General features: G+C 42.7%; 1 protein-coding gene across 3 annotated transcripts in view; it reads left to right on the top strand.

The window, feature by feature from the left end:
- Positions 1 to 9,444: 9,444 nt before the first annotated feature.
- Positions 9,445 to 18,027, top strand: part of LOC134223620 (protein glass) — an 82,572-nt gene continuing 73,989 nt past the window's right edge. For 2 of the 3 annotated variants that reach the window (XM_062702823.1, XM_062702813.1), the window contains exon 1: positions 9,822 to 10,376. The gene's annotated coding sequence lies outside the window, so the exon portion shown is untranslated. Of the gene's footprint in view, positions 9,794 to 9,821; positions 10,377 to 18,027 lie in introns of those variants that run through there. The other variant, XM_062702817.1, reaches the window with a different exon arrangement.

Genomic DNA, 18,027 nt, shown 5'->3' with positions numbered 1-18,027 from the left:
CTCTCCGTTTCAGTTTTTCTTTCTATTTCGACCTTTTGTTTCTTTCGCCTTTTTGATCTTATTGATATTTTTTTCGTTCGACCTTTTGTCCCATTCGACCTTTTGTCTCTTTCGACGTTTTGTCCCTTTCGACTTTTTGTCCTTTCGACCTTTTGTCCCTTTCGACCTTTTGTCCTTTTCGACCTTTTGTCCCTTCGACCTTTTGTCTTTCGACGTTTTGTCTTTCGACCTTTTGTCCTTTCGACCTTTTGTCTCTAACCCAATTATACCATCTACCAGAGTTGTGGCAACATACACGAGCTGGGAACAGCTATCATATTGATGGGCGATATGCAAGGCCGCGTTCTTCAATTTCAGCATAATCAACGTCCATGGCCCATACTCCGGATGTACTGATGATGATAAGGATGCATTCAGGTTGAACGTGAGTGCGACTGCTACCCAAGCCTCGACGTCAAAATCATCATAGGAGATTCGAACGCTCAGGTTGGCCAAGAGGAGTAGTTTAGACCGACTATTGGGAAGTTCAGCGCTGACGAACGAAAACGGCCTACGACTTATTGTTATCGCCGCTACCAAGAATATGATTATTCGCAGCACCTACTTCTAACACAGCCTTCCGTATCTGTAAACATGGAGATCGACCATGTTCTGATTAGTGGACGCCACTTTTCCGACATTATCGCCGCCAGGACATATCGTGGTGCTAACATAGACTCTGACCGCTGCCTGGTGATGAATAAACTGCACCCAAAACTATCCGTCATCAACAATGTTCGGTACCGACGACCGCCGCGGTGCGACCTAGAGCGACTGAAGCAACCTGATGTCGCCACTGCATACGCGCAGCATCTCGAGGCAGCGTTGCCGGAAGAGGGTGAGCTCGATGGGGCCCCTCTTGAGGACTGCTGGAATACAGTTAAAGCAGCCATAAACGACGCAGCGGAGAACAACGTCGGGTATATGGGACGAAGTCGACGGAACGATTGGTTCGACGAAGAGTGCAGACAGATTCTGGAGGAGAAGGACGCAGCGCGGCGGTAGCGCTGCAGCAAGGAACCCGGCAGAACATGGCACGTTATAAACGGAAGCGGAGACAGCAGACTCGTTTTTTTTAAAGAGAATAGATGCCGTCTGGAAGAAGCGGAGTGCGAGGAGATATAAAAGATCTGCCGTTCTCAAGAAACACGCAAGTTCTATCAGAAGCTCAACACATCCCGCAAAGGCTTCGTGTCGCGAGCCGAGATGTGCAGGGATAAGGGTGGGAACATCTTGACGCACGAATGTGCGGTGATCGAAAGGTGGAAACAACACTACGAGGAACATTTAAATCAGGGCTGCCCAACGTACGGCCCGCGGGCCGGATGCGGCCCTTGGCTCCATTTTCTGTGGCCCGCGGCGTGTGAGAAAAAATACTTCATAACCGGCCCGAATGTTTGTCTGTCTGGCTTGGGAAGGTCCTTCTTATTATTTATTGAAAAAATAGGAATTTATTACTAATTCAAAAAAAAAATCTGGGCAAGCACGAAGTCGAAAGATGCAGCACGGGCCAGTTTTGCTGTTTGAAACCTTTCCAGGACGGAAAACTTGATAGGGAATGCATATGGGCTGTTGTTGATATGGTGTGCTATTAAGAAAAAGCATTATTCAGTAGTATTAATTTGTCGTAAAGCACGGCGAAGAATTAGAGTTTTTACAAAAGGCTTGAAAACTACGTTCCGTGAAAAAGAAGCCATCTGCTTCTGAATCTGCCTGCTTACAATCGATGAAAATACTAAACGATGAAACGACTACCACAGATATAGACCTGAGGAAAGCTATTGAAGCTTGAAAATCTTCTTGGAAAACTTAAGGCCTAACAACTGACAGAGCTCCGGCAATAACGGGAAAGGACAAAGGGCGTTGTGACAGCTGAAAATCAAAGAATTTTTGTTTATCTGTTAATTGATTGTTAATCAGTCACAAAAGTTAATTTGTGTTATTTCTCTGCACATTGCATTTATCACAAAAAAAATCTATGTACAAAAACGATCAATATTCGTGATGTAGCGACGAAAACCAACTTAACCTCCAAAATATGAAAAATAGAGATCGACTGGAAGATTTGTTCTGGAATATTTGTTTTGCTTTTTCAGTCTTATGTATTCAGAACGATGAGTTTTGTTTTGCCCGACGTTTCGGCCATGAAAAAGGTCAAAATAAAAGGCTGAAACGTCGAGCAAAACATAACTCATCGTTTTGAGTACATGAGACTGAGAAAGCCAAACAAATCCTCCAAATTATGTTGACGAAAATTGAAGCATAAAACCAATGCCCAGGCTGCATGATTCTGAATGGGTGAGTGGCTTGGCCTTAATAGTAGCTGTCAAACATCTCAATGACTTTAACATAAAGCTGCAAATCAGACATCATCACGTCGAACTTTTATTATCCAACATGCAAACTATTGTAACAACTGGTTGTCGAAAATTGATACATCTCTTCAATCCTGTATAAAACAGTCGAAGCCTTTCAACAAAAATATTCAAGCCTATTCGCTATTTTTTCTTCCTCAACATCGTTTATTGATGTGAATAATATGTTTGGAATGTTTCAAATGGAGGTAAATATCCTCCAATGCGCACGCAAAAAAGTGTTCCCGAACTCGTGAACCAGCAAAAATACACCGTGCTTTAATTCATGGATTCGGGAACATAAGTCACGTTTTCTAGAACGTTTCAGAAAACCTGACTGTATTCCCGAATCCGTGACTGTTGTTCCTGAAAAAATTAGTTCACGAATTCATGAATGCTTTTTTTTTGCGTGCATACTTAAATTAAAATTTCAGAAAGACACATCTTTCGTAAGATATTTTCTTTTCTCAGAAGTACATATCCTTTGAACAACTCTAATCAATAATGAAAGCAGAAAAAAATAATTGTTGATCTTTATTATGTGCTTGCGAAATTTTATCACTGATTGCGAAATCAATATGCGTCGAGTATTGGAAGGAAGCCAACAATTCCATGTCCTGTTACGTAAAAAGAAAAAGAAAATAAGCACACCAAACAATTTAAGTCATTCTGAAAAAAAGTTTTTTATTTTAATTGTTTTGAAAATGTATAAAAAATATGTACCGAATATTCTCTGGCCCGCCACCAAGTGGACATTTTGAAAACTGGCCCGTGGCTTGAAATGGTTGGGCAGGCCTGATTTAAATGGTGCTGAGAGTACAGGCAGTGAAAGTCAAGGCAGCGGAGGAGATGACCACGTCAGTTCAGCGGACGATGGAAGCCAACCAGCCCCCACCTTGAGGGAAGTTAAGGATGCCATTCAACAGCTAAAGACCAATAAAGCAGCTGGTAAGGATGATAGCGGAGCTGAGCTCATCAAGATGGGCCCGGAAAAGCTGTTCACTTGCGTGCACAAACTGATATTCAGAATCTGGGAAACTGAACAGCTACCGGAGGAGTAGAAGGAAGGGGTCATTTGCATCATTTACAAGAAAGGCGACAAGCTGGAGTGTGAGAACTTTCGAGCGATCACCATCCCTAATGCCGCCTACAAAGTGATATCCCAGATCATCTTCCGTCGTCTGTCACCAATAGTGAATAAGTTCGTGGGAAGTTATCAAGCCGGCTTCGTAGACGGGCGCTCGACAACGGACCAGATCTTTACTATACGGCAATTCCTTCAAATACCAGGTCCCAAAGCACCATTTGTTCATTGCTTTCAAGGCGGCATATGACAGTATAGACCGCGTAGAGCTATGGAAAATTATGGACGAGAACAGCTTCCCGGGGAAACTTATCAGACTGATCAAAGCAACGGTAGATGGTCTGCAAAACTGTGTGAAGATTTCGGGCGCACACACCAGTTCGTATGAATCGCGCCGGGGACTAAGACAAGGTGATGGACTTTCGTGCCTGTTGTTCAACATTGCGCTAGAAGGTGTCTTGCGGAGAGCCGGGTGCTACAGCCGGGGTACGATTTTCAACAGATCCAGTCAATTTATTTGATTCGCGGATGACATGGACATTGTCGGCCGAACATTTGCAAAGGTGGCAGAACTGTACACCCGCCTGAAACGTGAAGCAACAAAAGTTGGACTGGTGGTGAATGCGTCAAAGACTAAGTACATGCTTGTGGGCGGAACCGAGCGCGACAGGGCCCGTCTGGGAAGCAGTGTTACGATAGACGGGGATACCTTCGAGGTGGTCGAGGAATTCGTCTACCTCGAATCCTTGCTAACGGCTGACAACAACGTTAGTCGTGAAATACGAAGGCGTATCATCTGTGGAAGTCGGGCCTACTACGGGCTCCAGAAGAAACTGCGGTCGAAAAAGATTCGCCACCGCACCAAATGTGTCATGTACAAGACGCTTATAAGACCGGTTGTCCTCTACGGACATGAAACATGGACAATGCTCGAGGAGGACTTGCAAGCACTTGGAGTATTCGAGAGACGGGTGCTTAGGACCATCTTTGGCGGTGTGTAAGAAGACGGTGTGTGGCGGCGAAGAATGAACCATGAGCTCGCCCAACTCTACGGCGAACCCAGTATCCAGAAGGTAGCTAAAGCCGGAAGGGTACGATGGGCAGGACATGTTGCAAGAATGCCGGACATAAACCCTGCAAAGATAGTGTTCGCTTCCGACCCAGCAGGTACGAGACGGCCCAATCCTGCCATCCAGTTTTGCCTACTGGGTGGGAGTAGGCTCAGATGCCCTTTCCTGACTTGCGCTGATCTGGCTCTGAACACGCAAGTGTCAACCCTCGCATGGCCTCCCTGCTTGCCGCAAGGCAGGCATAGATAACCATGGGGTCACTTAAGGCGACTTCTCCAGCAGGATTCGGCGGCAGCCGCAAGGGGGACCCATATAGCAATGAGTCTTGAAAGACAAAAATCATTGGAGATGGAGGTGATGGACCGCTTTGCCAAAAGGGGTCTAGCGAGTCTAGTGGCCGAGCAACTCGATGAGATCATCGAGTTCATAAGCGGCAAGCAGAACACCAACAAGGAGCTTAAGCAGATCCTGTTGGTGCTTCGGCAAGCTGTACGAGTCGCAAGACAAGAACAGGACGCTTATATCAGGCGTGTAGCGAGAGCAGAGAAGGTAGCCAAAGGTATCCAGACCAAGGCCCTCTCCTCCCCTAGCGGTGTTACTGCAGCGAAAGAGGCGACCGCCCTTACGGCCAGTGAGGGTAAGAAAACGCCAAGCTCGAAGCGACCCAAACGCGCTATCATCAAGGCAAAACGTCGCCTGGATGGTGCACCGGAGCCTGAAGGGCGAGTGCCCAAGATGGTGAAAGGCACTAGGCAGGCACAAGTTGCTGAGCCACAAGCTGGCCCCAGCCAGCCATTGGTATCCGCCGAAGGGGATGCAAATCCTTGGCAGCTGGTCAGTAGGGGTGCGGAAGTCGAAAACCTCTCGACCTGCGAAGACAGAGGCGAGGCCTTGCTGGTGAAAACCGACAAGGACAAATAAGCCGATGCCCTCAAATCGCTGCGAGCGGCCGATAGCCTATCGGCCCTGGGCCAGGATGTGCGCAGCGTCAGACGTACCAAGAACTGTGAAATGATCTTGGTACTGAAGCGTGGCGCGCAATCCAGCGGGGTAGCTTACAAAAAGCTTGCCCAGTAGGTCTTGGGTGACGGCGCTCAGGTCAGGTCGTTGGGTGCGGAAGCGACCCTCCAGTGTAAGCAACTGGACGAGGTCACGACTGCGGAAGACGTCGTCTCTGACGTCAAAGAGCTGTGCGGCACAGAGGTTGAGCGGTCCTCTGTACGTCTAAGAGGGGGATTCTTTGGTACGCAGGTAGTGCTACCGGTGCCTTGAGTCCGGGCACAAGTCTTATTACTGTAAGGGCCCAGACCGAAGCTAGATGTGCCGTCGCTGTGGCGAGGAGGGACACAAGGCTCAGGAATGCGACAAGGCACCTAGGTGCCTCATCTGCGCCAGTAAGAAGCAGGCCCGGAACCATGCTATGGGCGGGCCTGCGTGTCCCTTCGGAGAAGCTAATCGGAAAAAGCCGTGCAAGTAACACAGCTGAACCTGAACCACTGTGCACCTGCCCATCAACTGCTGTGACAGTCGGTCTCGGAGTCGAGAACCGATGTCGCCCTCCTGTCCGACCCGTACAACGTCCCTGCCGACAATGGCAGCTGGGTGGCGGACGGGTCTAGGTCGGCGGCAATCTGCACAACGGGAAGGTACCCGGTTCAAGAGGTTGTACACTCCTCTGCAGAGGATGTCGCGATAGCCAAGATCAATTGTGTGTTCTATTGTAGCTGCTATGCCCCACCAAGGTGGCCAATGGAACAATTCAACCAGATGATCGACAGGCTATCGGCCGACCTATTAGGTCGGAGCCCGTTCGTTATAGCGGGAGACTTTAAGTGGAATGGGGCAGCCGCTGCACCAATCAGAGGGGACAAGCGTTACTCGAGGCACTTGCAAAACTCGACGCAGTGCTTGTCAATGATGGAGCCAGTGGCACATTCCGTAGGAATGGGGCCGAGTCATGGATAGATGTAACGTTTGTCAGCCCCGGTTGTCTCTGACCTGGACTGGAGGGTAGACGAGAGCTACACCCATAGTGATCACCTAGCAATTCGCTTCAAGATCAACTATGGTGTGCAACATCCGAGGGCGGGTGATCCCAGGTCCGTGGGTAGAAGTCCAATCACTTCGACAGCGAAGTTTTCACCGTGGCCCTGGGACTGGAGGCCAACATCGACAGTCTAAGCGGGGATGCGCTGGTAGCTGTCCTATCACGCGCGTGCGACGCTACTATGCTGAGGAAAGCCCTGCCAAGAAATGGCAGACGCCCGGCATACTGGTGGAGTGCCTAAATTGCAGCCCTACGATCAGCCTGCCTCAAGGCTAGACGTAGGACGCAACGAGCCCGCACCTAGGAGAAAAGAGCGGTCCGCTGGGAAGTGTTTCGAGCTGCGAGACTGGCCCTTAAGAAGACCATTAAGAGCAGCAAGAGAGCGTACTTCGACAACCTGTGCGAGGGTGCCAACGCGAATCCGTGGGGTGACGCCTATAGGATCGTTACCAAAGACCAAAGACCAAAGGGGGCTCTTCACCCCCTGAACGGTTACTGGACCGGTTAGCGAGGATTATCGAAATACTCTTCCCGTCCCGAGCCACAAGTCCCTGGCCTCCTCCTGCGCTGCAAGGCGCTGGGAGTGTGGCCGAAATGGTGGCTCCGGTGACGAACGAGGAGTTACTCGCAGTGGCTATTACCCTTGCGATGAACAAATCTCCAGGGCCTGATGGAGTTCCAAACAGTGCACTCAAGGCAGCGATCTTAGCGAACCCGAACAAGTTCAGGCTAGCTATGCAGAGATGCCTGGATGAGTGTCGTTTCCCTAAGAGATGGAAAAGGCAGAAGTTAGTACTGCTGCCAAAGGCCGGGAAGCCTCCGGGCGACCCATCGGCGTACAGACCAATTTGCCTGATCGACACGACGGGTAAACTGCTCGAGAGGATCATCCTCAACAGGCTCACCCCGTACGTAGAGGGTACGGATGGCCTGTCGAGTAACCAGTTTGGTTTTCGGAAGGGTAAGTCCACGGTGGACGCTATCAACTCAGTGCTAAAGACTGCAGAGGTAGCGATCCAACGGAAAAGGCGAGGAATTCGATACTGTGCATTGGTGACACTGAACGTGAAGAACGCATTCAATAGCGCAAGCTGGGATGCCACCGTGCTCTTGTTACACCGGCTTAGCCTGCCGGTGGGACTGTACCGGATCTTGGAAAGCTACTTCCAGAACCGTGTGCTGCTATACGAGACCGATGCCGGTCAGAAAAATGTTCCTATTACTGCAGGAGTCCCGCAAGGGCCAATCCTGGGCCCGGTACTATGGAACCTGACGGGGTTCTGAAGCTAAAGTTCCCACCTGGTGTGAAGATCGTCGGCTTTGCTGACGATGTAACCCTAGAGGTCTACGGGGAGTCGATCCCAGAAATGCAAAAACGGGAGTTGGTATGCTACAGAACAATTTCACAGAACATTGTTGATTAAATGAACTTATATATAATTTTTGGCTGATTCTTTAGGAGCTGAATTGTATATTTTTGGATTTATTGATCGAATCGTATCAGCCAAAATCTGATACCATATGAATGAAGACCATATTCCGAAGAATTAGAAACAAAAGCGTTCCAATTGTTAAAAATTTAAGAATAAAAATCCATTTAATACTTACAATTTAGTAATTTTTGGTCAATACAAGTTCAGTTAAAGTGTTTTAAATTTTTGTCACATATCGTATAATGATGTTGATTCGTCGGATTACAGGCAGTATAATTTAAAATTTTCGCGATTCCTGGAATCATGCTCCAATAATGAATTATGTGTATCAAATCATACAATCGTTCGAACTGTCTGCGGTAACTGCATCCAACTTTAAACTTGTTTCCCTTTCTACGACCTTTGAACGTGACGTGGCTGCAACCCGAACCACTCGCCAATAAGTCAATAATTCCTTGCGGAGTCTATTGCGTGCCTACTGCAGTCATCATCCGGGGGGAAAGTGCATAAAGTGTAACAAAGATATGGGAACATCATGTCATCGGGTCGGGATTAGGCTGGAAGTATGAAAAAAGCATATACGCAATGAAGACAGTGCAGCGTGCACCATACAGCTACACAGCCTACAATGTAGACCCGTGAGGAAAAAAAAGTATCGAATGTGCCTCTATGGTCGACTTCTTCGTAGTCAGAAATAGAAAAAAATATAATAGGGAACGAAACTTTAGGAGGTAAGATCAGGTTAGAGACGGCGGGTCAATATCAGGCATACGCAAATAGTGTGAAAAAAGTTTTCTCAAAATAACATATTAGACTAATCCTAGTTCGTCAAACATGCTGTATGAGACAACTATGCGGTAACAGTAATAGGTGGAAGATGGGCAGCACTTGCAGTTAGTTGTGGGTGATTAGACCCAGCCTAGGTAAATCAGTGGTGGATGGTTTTCCAAAACGGTTGGATAGGGATGATATAATATTCCTCATAATTTTGCCTTTCGGGTGTTAAGAATTGCAACTCATAATGACAATGAATGAGACAAATATTCATAGACAGGGCTTAAAAATTAAGGTAATAGCTAGGAAACGATATCCGCTAACATTCAGCGAAAAAATCCTTGTCATAAAGAGTTGAAAAATCTATTTAGTTTTTATATAATATACAAGTCGGTAGTTGTCCAATATAATACGATAGAAAGGAACTGAACGAGCTCACTTTTTTCGTTTAGATCTAAATCAATTGATGACTCTACTTTTTGACCTTATATATTTACAGTTTATAATCCATTGAGACCAAGTATGTAGGTAATTATTAAATTTGTTGATGGCTAATAATACTTATGAAAAATTGAACATTTCCAATGAAGTTTCCAACCAATATGCCTCCTTACTGTATCTGATGGTAACCGACTTTTTCCTTCTCCTCATTTTCTCCTTTGCAGGAAAAACGATCGCGCGGGGTACGAGTATGGGGTCCGCGATGGGAAGGGTGCCTTCCGCTGCCTCACGCAAGTCACTTCACAACATACTATCCTTACGATAGGCAGCGGACCATACACCCTCCCTCGTCTGCTTGGCTTTATTCTTTGTGTAATGTTCGCACCGCACACACGCCTCCCGCTCTCGCGTGCCGGTCCTATAGCCGTAAAACGAGGAGTCCATGCATGCATCCGTCAAGCGAGGTTCCTCCTGATGATGTGACGTTGAAAGGGTCGGCCGGCGGTCGTGCGGACGGACATCGCGTTCGCATTATGTCGCACTGATAGTTGGTAAGTTTTCGTAGTTTGTAGTCAGTCCACGAAGTACCCTCAACCTGTCAATATCGTCTCCTTCCATAGTCTCGCGGAAATCGGTCGAATCGATTTTTAATCTTTTTTTTTCGTTGGCCTAACCATCCTCTTTGTCCTGAGCATAGGTGGTCCGACAAAACTTAACACTTTCTCGGGCTAACGATAATTATGTTATCTAACTGAAAGAACGGAGATCAAACCGGTGACTCTCGATCGTGAAATACGGTGGTTAACAAATTTCGGCGTGCACGGATTTCCTCCGTTGAAGAGAAAATATTTTCACAGTAATGATCAGGTGCCATTGTACACGTGAAACAGCGCAATTAATCAAATGCATGAAAAGTATAACTAATGTTATCGAAGAAATGGAATTTCGTCATTTATGATGAGTGTAGAAGGAATCGTAGAGTGAAGTGTCCCAAACATGCTATGAAGTTATCTACGTGTGTCTAAGTTAATTTATTTTATATGTTGAATGGATTTAATGGAATTGTGTTTCGTATACATTTGTTAAGTTTTGTTTGTTTCACCTTTTTCTAAGTATTAATCATTTTCATTCTGGGTAAGTCCAAAAATAAATAATCCTATCAAATTTTGAAAATTCAATCTATTATGCTGGTATATTGTGATTCTTTAAACTGAAATATGGTCGGGGTTCAGCGAAACCGCACCAAGCGCCTTGTTGACTGACTTGTGATAGTTTAGACATGAAATTAAAATGGAAATAAATTCATATCAATGTTGGATATCCTTAGATATAAGGTGGAAGGATATCCAATAAGATATGTGATCAACTAAATTTGTTACACGAAAACTTGTGCAAGAAAATGGGTATTTTTTCATTGACGCTTGGTGCGATAAGGCAGAATCCCAAAACATTTTGGTTTCATACTGGTTTTGAAACACTTTTGAAGAGTCTTGGTCTTCAAGAGCGTTATACAACTAAAAATGTTACTTGGGCTATGTAATGCTAATCACAACAAAATGTTTATTTATTACTATGTCTTAAACTCGATTTATGTTAGTTCTGAAAATGGATGGCGAGCTTAGTAGGGAAAGCACCTGTCTAGCGTACTGGTTTCGTGGAATCAAACCCCACCGAAGGGATTTTCTACCCTCCAATACCTTTTCCGGACTAAATCTATCACATTTTGTGCATATGCATAAAGCGAGTTTCAGACATAGTAATTAACTTCCACTCCGGGTGGCTTAATACTCGGAACATAGGTAACTAACTTTGAATGAACTGTTTATTTATATTATATCAATTTTAAAATTACCATAGCCGTCACTAGAATCCCGGTCTAGGGGGAGGGGGGCAATTCTCCAGCTGGTGAGAGATAATATTCTTGGGCGATGTAGAGCACTGCAGCACGGACTGCCAAGGGTTTTTTATGCCTTTGCCGCTCATTTTTCTTGTTGTTAACATCACTTAATATGGGAAAATTTAAATTGATTTCTAGCAATGGTGTGATTTAGTCAATACACTAAGGTTTTTTTTTACGTCGCTCCATGTACCGCGTAAAAAAAACCGCGTTATTTCAAAAAACGACGTAAAAATAAACCGCGTTATTTAAAAAACGACGTAAAAAAAAACCGCGCTATTTAAAAGAAAAACGACGTAAAAAACCTATTGGGGGACTTAGAAAATTTTATATGTTGGTGCCTACTGGGAACTTAGAACATTTTTTATGTCGGTGCCTACTGGGGACTTAGAAAATTTTAAATTGGTGTTTATAATGGACGGGGCTTCTACCTATTTGTTCGCTAGGTGTTGTTCGTACGATTAGTACGCTAGTATGGATCGTGATATGGTTCATGGTTCTTTGTGATATGAAACCAGGAATGTGTTCCGATCTATGCTCAAACTCATCCAAGAATTTCCGAAGTAAGGCCTCTAGATCTACACGCGTAACCAAAGATCTATCAGCCTGTTTCAAATATGGTACATGCGCTGTGTGACTCATATAATAGATAATAATAATAGTGTTCAAAGCATAAGTTCTTGGTCATCCAAAAAATTCCGAAGCAAGGCCTTTAGATCTATACGCGTAACTAAAGATCTATCAGCCTGTTTCAAATATGGTACACCCAACCGGCGGTTGTTAGATTTTCTAACAATTCTGTATAAGAATCTACCAAAACCTGTAGAAGAATTGGGCATATGCGAAATTGTTAGATTCTTATACAAAAATTGTAAGAAAAGCTTACAAAATTGTTAGATTCTTATACAATATTTATATTATACAATATTTCGCATATGTCCAGTTCTTATGCAGGTTTTGGTAGATTCTTATACAGAATTGTTGGAAAATCTAACAACCATTGGTTGGGTGTACATGCTCTGTGTGACTCATAGAATAGATTGTGTTCAAATCATAAGTTCTTGGTCGTCCAAACAAAATTTTGAAGCAAGGCCTTTAGATCTACACGCGTAATCAAAGATCTGTCCGTCTGTTTCAAATATGGTACATGCTCTGTGTGACTCATAGGATAGATTGTGTTCAAAGCCTAAGTTCTTGGTCAACCAGGAAATTTCCGAAGTAAGGCCTTCAGATCTACACGCGTAACCAAAGATTTTCTGGTCTTTCTTGGTTCATAGAATAGAATGTGTTCAAAGCATAAGTTCTTAGTCATCCAAAAAATTACCGAAGTAAGGCTTTACATCTACATGCGTAACCAAAGATCTATCGTCATGTTTAATATATGGTACATACTCTTTGTAGTTCACAAAGTGTAGTATTAGCATTAGTATTAATATTGAGCAATTCGAACAGATTCGTAGGTGGTACAAGCCTGGACTATTGTATGAGAGTAGCATCAGTTTCATCCGTTACCACAGATATTGATTTTGGGTTAACCACTATCTCTGATATGGAAGCAATGCACTCTCCAATAGTCGAGATCTGTCCTGGCCACGTCCTTGCGAATGCTGAGGAAGGGGATGGATGCTACTTAAGAAAGATGCAACAACGACCTCTCATATTTGTCACGGGAGGTTTTTGGAATTGTTAATGTGGAAGTTTACAACAGTAGGAATCGTTTTGATAAAACGTGAAACACAGAAATATCTAAGATAGAAATACAGTCGGAAACGAACGACTGTATTTCTATGAACGAAAATAAGGCAGAAAAGGTAGTCACTAGGCCACACAGCTTACAGTTCACGGAGGGTCGGCAAATTACCTTCAACTGATCGATTCATCTTGCTCGCTGTGTACCTCGCCTTCTTGACCCCATAGTGATAGGCGATATTCAAAGCGCAATCTGGTGGTAACCGATCAATGATAGAATGTGCAGGTTGAGGATCAAAGACCGGTTCTTCAGCTTTAGCATAATCAACGTTCATAGCCTACACTCCGGAAGCACTGACGATGATAAGGATGCATTCTGCCCTTACCTTGAGGGAAGTTAAGGATGCCATCAGACAGCTAAAGACCAATAAAGCAGCTGGTAAGGATGGTGTCGGAGCTGAGCTCATCAAGATGGGTTCCAGAATTTGGAAAACCGAACAGCTGCCAGAGTAATGAAAAAAAAACAGGAATCATATTCCCACAAGATAGAGTATGAGAACTTACGGGCGATCACCATACTTAATGCCGTTTACGAAGTGATATCATCCTTCTACTTCTATCACCAATAGTGAATGAGTTCGTTGAAAGTCATTAAGCCAGCTTCGTTGACGCCCACAATGGACTAAAAGTTTACTGTACGGCAAATCCTTTAAAAATGCCATGAATATCAGGTCTGAACAAACGAGAACATCTTTCCTGGGAAGCTTAATAGACTGATCAAAGCAACAGTGGATGGTGTGCAAAATTGTGTGAAGATTTCGGGCGAACACTCCAGTTCGTTCGAATCCCGCCGGGACTATAAGGTGATGGTCTTTAGTGCCAGATGTTCAACATCGCGCTAGAAAGTGTCATCCGGAGGGCCATGTATAACAGCCAGGGTACGATCTACAACAAATCTAGCAGATTTGTTTGTTTCGCGGGCTATATGGAACATCGTCCGAACATTTGCAAAAGTGGCAGAACTGTACACACGCCTGAAACGTAAAGCGATAAAAGTTGTACTGGTGATAAATGCATCGAAGACAAAGCACTTTTTTGTTTTTTTACTAATTTCATTTGCTAATTATCTAATACATCGGGACCACTTTGCGATTTGGGCGTAACTTATTTTGTAAACAAACATTGGAAGGCGAATTCCTACAAAAACAAGCATTTCATGAGGAAAACACGGTATGGATCCGACAGATTAAGCTTTCCTCTACCAGATAAGAGAATTAGTTTAGGATAAAAACGCTTGCATGCTCCGGAATCCATGAAGAAATGTTTGTTTACAGAATAAGTTACGCCCAAATCGCAAATCAGTCCCGAATGCATTCATCTCTTAGACTAGGTGTTCCGTGTTTTTCTTAACACTATCATCCTTATTTGACATGTTACGTTTTTAGTTATTATTAATACATTTCAATTGCCTCTGGCAGTTAGGATATTTCCTCTGGTTGAATTGAACCATGTAGGAATTACAATGTTTTCTACCTAAACTAAACTTAACCTAGTTTATACTAAGGGTACAAGGAGCTTATCGTTGCAATAGAAGATTGCAAAGATTTTTGTCTAAAATTGGAAATTATTTTGTTGGACATTTGATGCAATGTCTCAATATTAGAAATTCTATGAAGTTCATTGGTACTATAACACGGAGGCAACTTCAGAATCATTTTCAAAATTTTATTTTGAATTCTCTGAAGTTCCTTCCTTCTGGTATTGCAGCAACTAGTCCATATTGGCACAGCATACAACAAGGCTGGTCTAAAAATTTGTTTGTAAATCAAAAGTTTGTTCTTATGACAAAGTTTTGATTTTATGTTTATAAGTGAATATAGACACTTAATGTATTTGTTACATTTTGCTTGAAGGCCTACAATGTGATTTTTAAAAGTTAGTTTTTGGTCCAGCAGAAGTTCTAAGTATTTGGCTTCGCTAGACCAATTAATTGGAACCCCATTCATTGTGACAATATGTCTGCTAGAAGGTTTCAAATGAGAAGCTCTCGGCTTATGTTGGAAAATTATAAGCTGAGTTTTGGAAGCATTCGGGGAAATTTTCCATTTTCGCAAGTAAGTGGAGAAAATATCCAAACTTGTTTGCAATCTACTACAAATGACACGAAGGCTTCGCCCTTTGGCTGAAAGGCCCGTGTCATCTGCAAACAAAGATTTTTGACACCCTGGTGGTAAATCAGGTAAGTCAGAAGTAAAAATGTTATACAATATGGGCCCCAGTATGCTGCCTTGGGGGACACCAGCCCTTACAGGTAATCTGTCAGATTTAGAATTCTGATAGTTTACCTGCAGTCAGCGATCTGATAAATAATTTTGGATCAGTTTAATAATGTACAAAGGAAAATTAAAATTCATCAATTTTACAATCAAACCTTCATGCCAAATACTGTCAAATGCTTTCTCTATATCAAGAAGAGCAACTCCAGTCGAATATCCTTTGTTGAGCCGAATTAAATTCGCAATTCTTCATAACTCATGTGTGGTTGAATGCCCATGGCGAAAACCAAATTGCTCATCAGCAAAAATAGAATTGTCATTAATATGAACCATCATTCTATTTAAAATAATCTTTTCGAACAGTTTGCTTATTGAAGAAAGCAAACTGATTGGGCGATAACTAGAAGCCTCAGCTGGATTTTTGTCCGGCTTCAAAATTAGAACAACTTTTATCTTTTATCTTTTTTCCATTTATCTGAAAAATATGCTAATTGAAAACATTTGTTAAATAAATTAACCAAAAAGGATAAAGAGCTCTCAGGAAGTTTTTTGATAAGTATGTAAAAAATGCCATCATCACCCGGGGCTTTCATATTTTTAAATTTTATAGTAATAGATCTCACTTCATCCAAATTAGTTCCCAACGAAGGATCAAAAACATTCTCTTGGTTGAGAATGTCTTCGAAGCTCCGTGTAACCTGATCCTCAATTGGACTAGTGAGACCTAGACTAAAATTATGGGCCCTCTTAAACTGCTGAGCAAGTTTTTGAGCCTTTTCGCCATTTGTTAACCTTCTGTCTGTGCTCAAAAAACTTGTTGTCTGTGCTCTGGGGTCAAATTGACCCCAAATTGAAATTGATATAACTTTTTTATTGATTGGCCGATTTTGGATTTTTGGGGCTGTTTTGAAAGATAATTTAATCATCTTTCAGGTCGCCAAAGATTGACTATAGGTGGGCGGGTACATTTCGGCGAGGGGTTTTAGTGAACAAGGGTACAAAAACAGTGTTTTCTAATGATTATTTTACTTACATTCGAAAATCCTACCCATTTTTAATTGCACCAGGCGTGTGCTTCGGCATGAGGCGTTGATAAGTTTAGAACTTGGCCGTCAGGTGGTGGTATATTTGAATTCATTATTTTAGATTACTCAGGGTCTGTCTCAATTGGATAATTAAACTGAAATTAAACTTAAAAGTGACATTTCAATAATTATCAAATAACCCTGCTCGCAAAGCAAGATTACTTTTGACAGATATCGAATCATTTTCCATCGATGTCCTATTGGAATTGCTGGGTAGCACCAGCCATTCTTATAACGGGGTGATTTTTTAATTTTCGAACTGTCACTTTTAAGTTTAATTATCCAAATGAGACAGATCCTCAAGATATTCCGATATATAGAATTCTCCTCAGTGTAAATATGTATTCTTATCGCACAAATTTATTTTTTTTTTTAAATGGCGTCTTGATCAAAGGTCGTCTAGTGGGAATGGACTGTCTAGTGACGGAAGAAATAATTGGGAATGTTACAAATAGGCGGCAAATTAGCTGATCGTTGGTTACGCATGCAGACCTTAATTCCAGGGTTTTCTTGGATGACCTAAAACATATTCTGTGAACACATTCTATTATTTGCAGCATCGCTGGAGCAGGTTGAATACAAAGAAAACTTTTGATGAACTCTACCACAACATTCATGTTTGCCAAAAATGCTACAAACCAAAATACATCAGATCTCACATGGAACAATATACTCAAATATAACAGCTCACTAGCGCCGCATCTTGGAAGAAGTGCCTATTATAATGAGCACCGCTTGTAGTCCTGGACATCCTGAACAATGTTGCCGAATACAACTTGGGTGTAGGTATGAGGGATCTCAAGCTAAAGCAATATTTCAAATATGCAAGAATATTGCAAGTACACTAGCAACGCCTATTTGTAAATTTCCTAATTATTTATTCCGTCACATGACAGTCCATTCCCACCAGACGAACTTTGTTAAAGACGTCATCTTTACAAATTTCAAATTTGTGCGATAAGAATATTTACAATGAGGAAAATTCCATATATCGGAATTACTTGAGTAGTCTAAACTAATGAATTCAAATAAACCGCCACCTAGCGACCAAGCTCTAAACTAATCAATGTCTTATGTCAAAATACACACCATCTTGCATAACCTTTTTGAAAAGGTGCAGTTCAAAATGGGTAGGATTTTCAGATATAAGTAAAATAAGCATGAAAAATCACTGTTTTTGTATCCGTGATGAACTTATGTCAAACTTTAAAAAATCACGTTAATAAAGAAATTAAAAAAAACTGTTTTTGTACCCTTTTTTACGAAAAGCCCCTCCCCGTGATGTACCCGCCCAATTTCAAGATTTTTCAAGCGAATTTGCACCTAGGAGACAGATCTCGGCAAGTTTTACCAAGCTACCAAAAATTAGGAGAATCGGTTGAAAACTAAGAAAATGGCAGCCACTCAAAGTGGCGTGGGGTCATATTGACCCCAGAGCACAGACAAAAGATTAATAAAATTTTATTTCCCTCTTTAAGCGGTGGAATTGGCTTTTGAGGTTTTTAAAGAATTTTCGTTAATTTTCAAAAGGGTTTCGAACTGGGATCCAACTTCGAGACATTATTCTCAAAGTTGGTATTTCTCAGAATAGCGAAACATTTTTTTATTTCATTTTGCAAATCTCGCCAAATAACTTTCAACGCGGGATCGCGAGTTCTTTGGTGTTGCCTTCGCCTCACATTTTTAGGACGGATCAGTAGCTGAAGATCGTCGTCAATAATAATGGAGTTGAATTTAATTTCACATTTAGGAATTGCAATGCCTCTGGCTTCGACAATTAAATTTGTCGAAGATACGAGAGCATTATCAATATCATTTTTGGTATCGAGAGGAATATC

Source organism: Armigeres subalbatus, chromosome 1, assembly GCF_024139115.2.
Source record: "Armigeres subalbatus isolate Guangzhou_Male chromosome 1, GZ_Asu_2, whole genome shotgun sequence".
Classification (NCBI taxonomy): Eukaryota; Metazoa; Arthropoda; class Insecta; order Diptera; family Culicidae; genus Armigeres; species Armigeres subalbatus.
The sequence above is the reverse complement of the archived record's forward strand: the minus strand, read 5'-3'. Positions and strand labels throughout refer to the sequence as shown.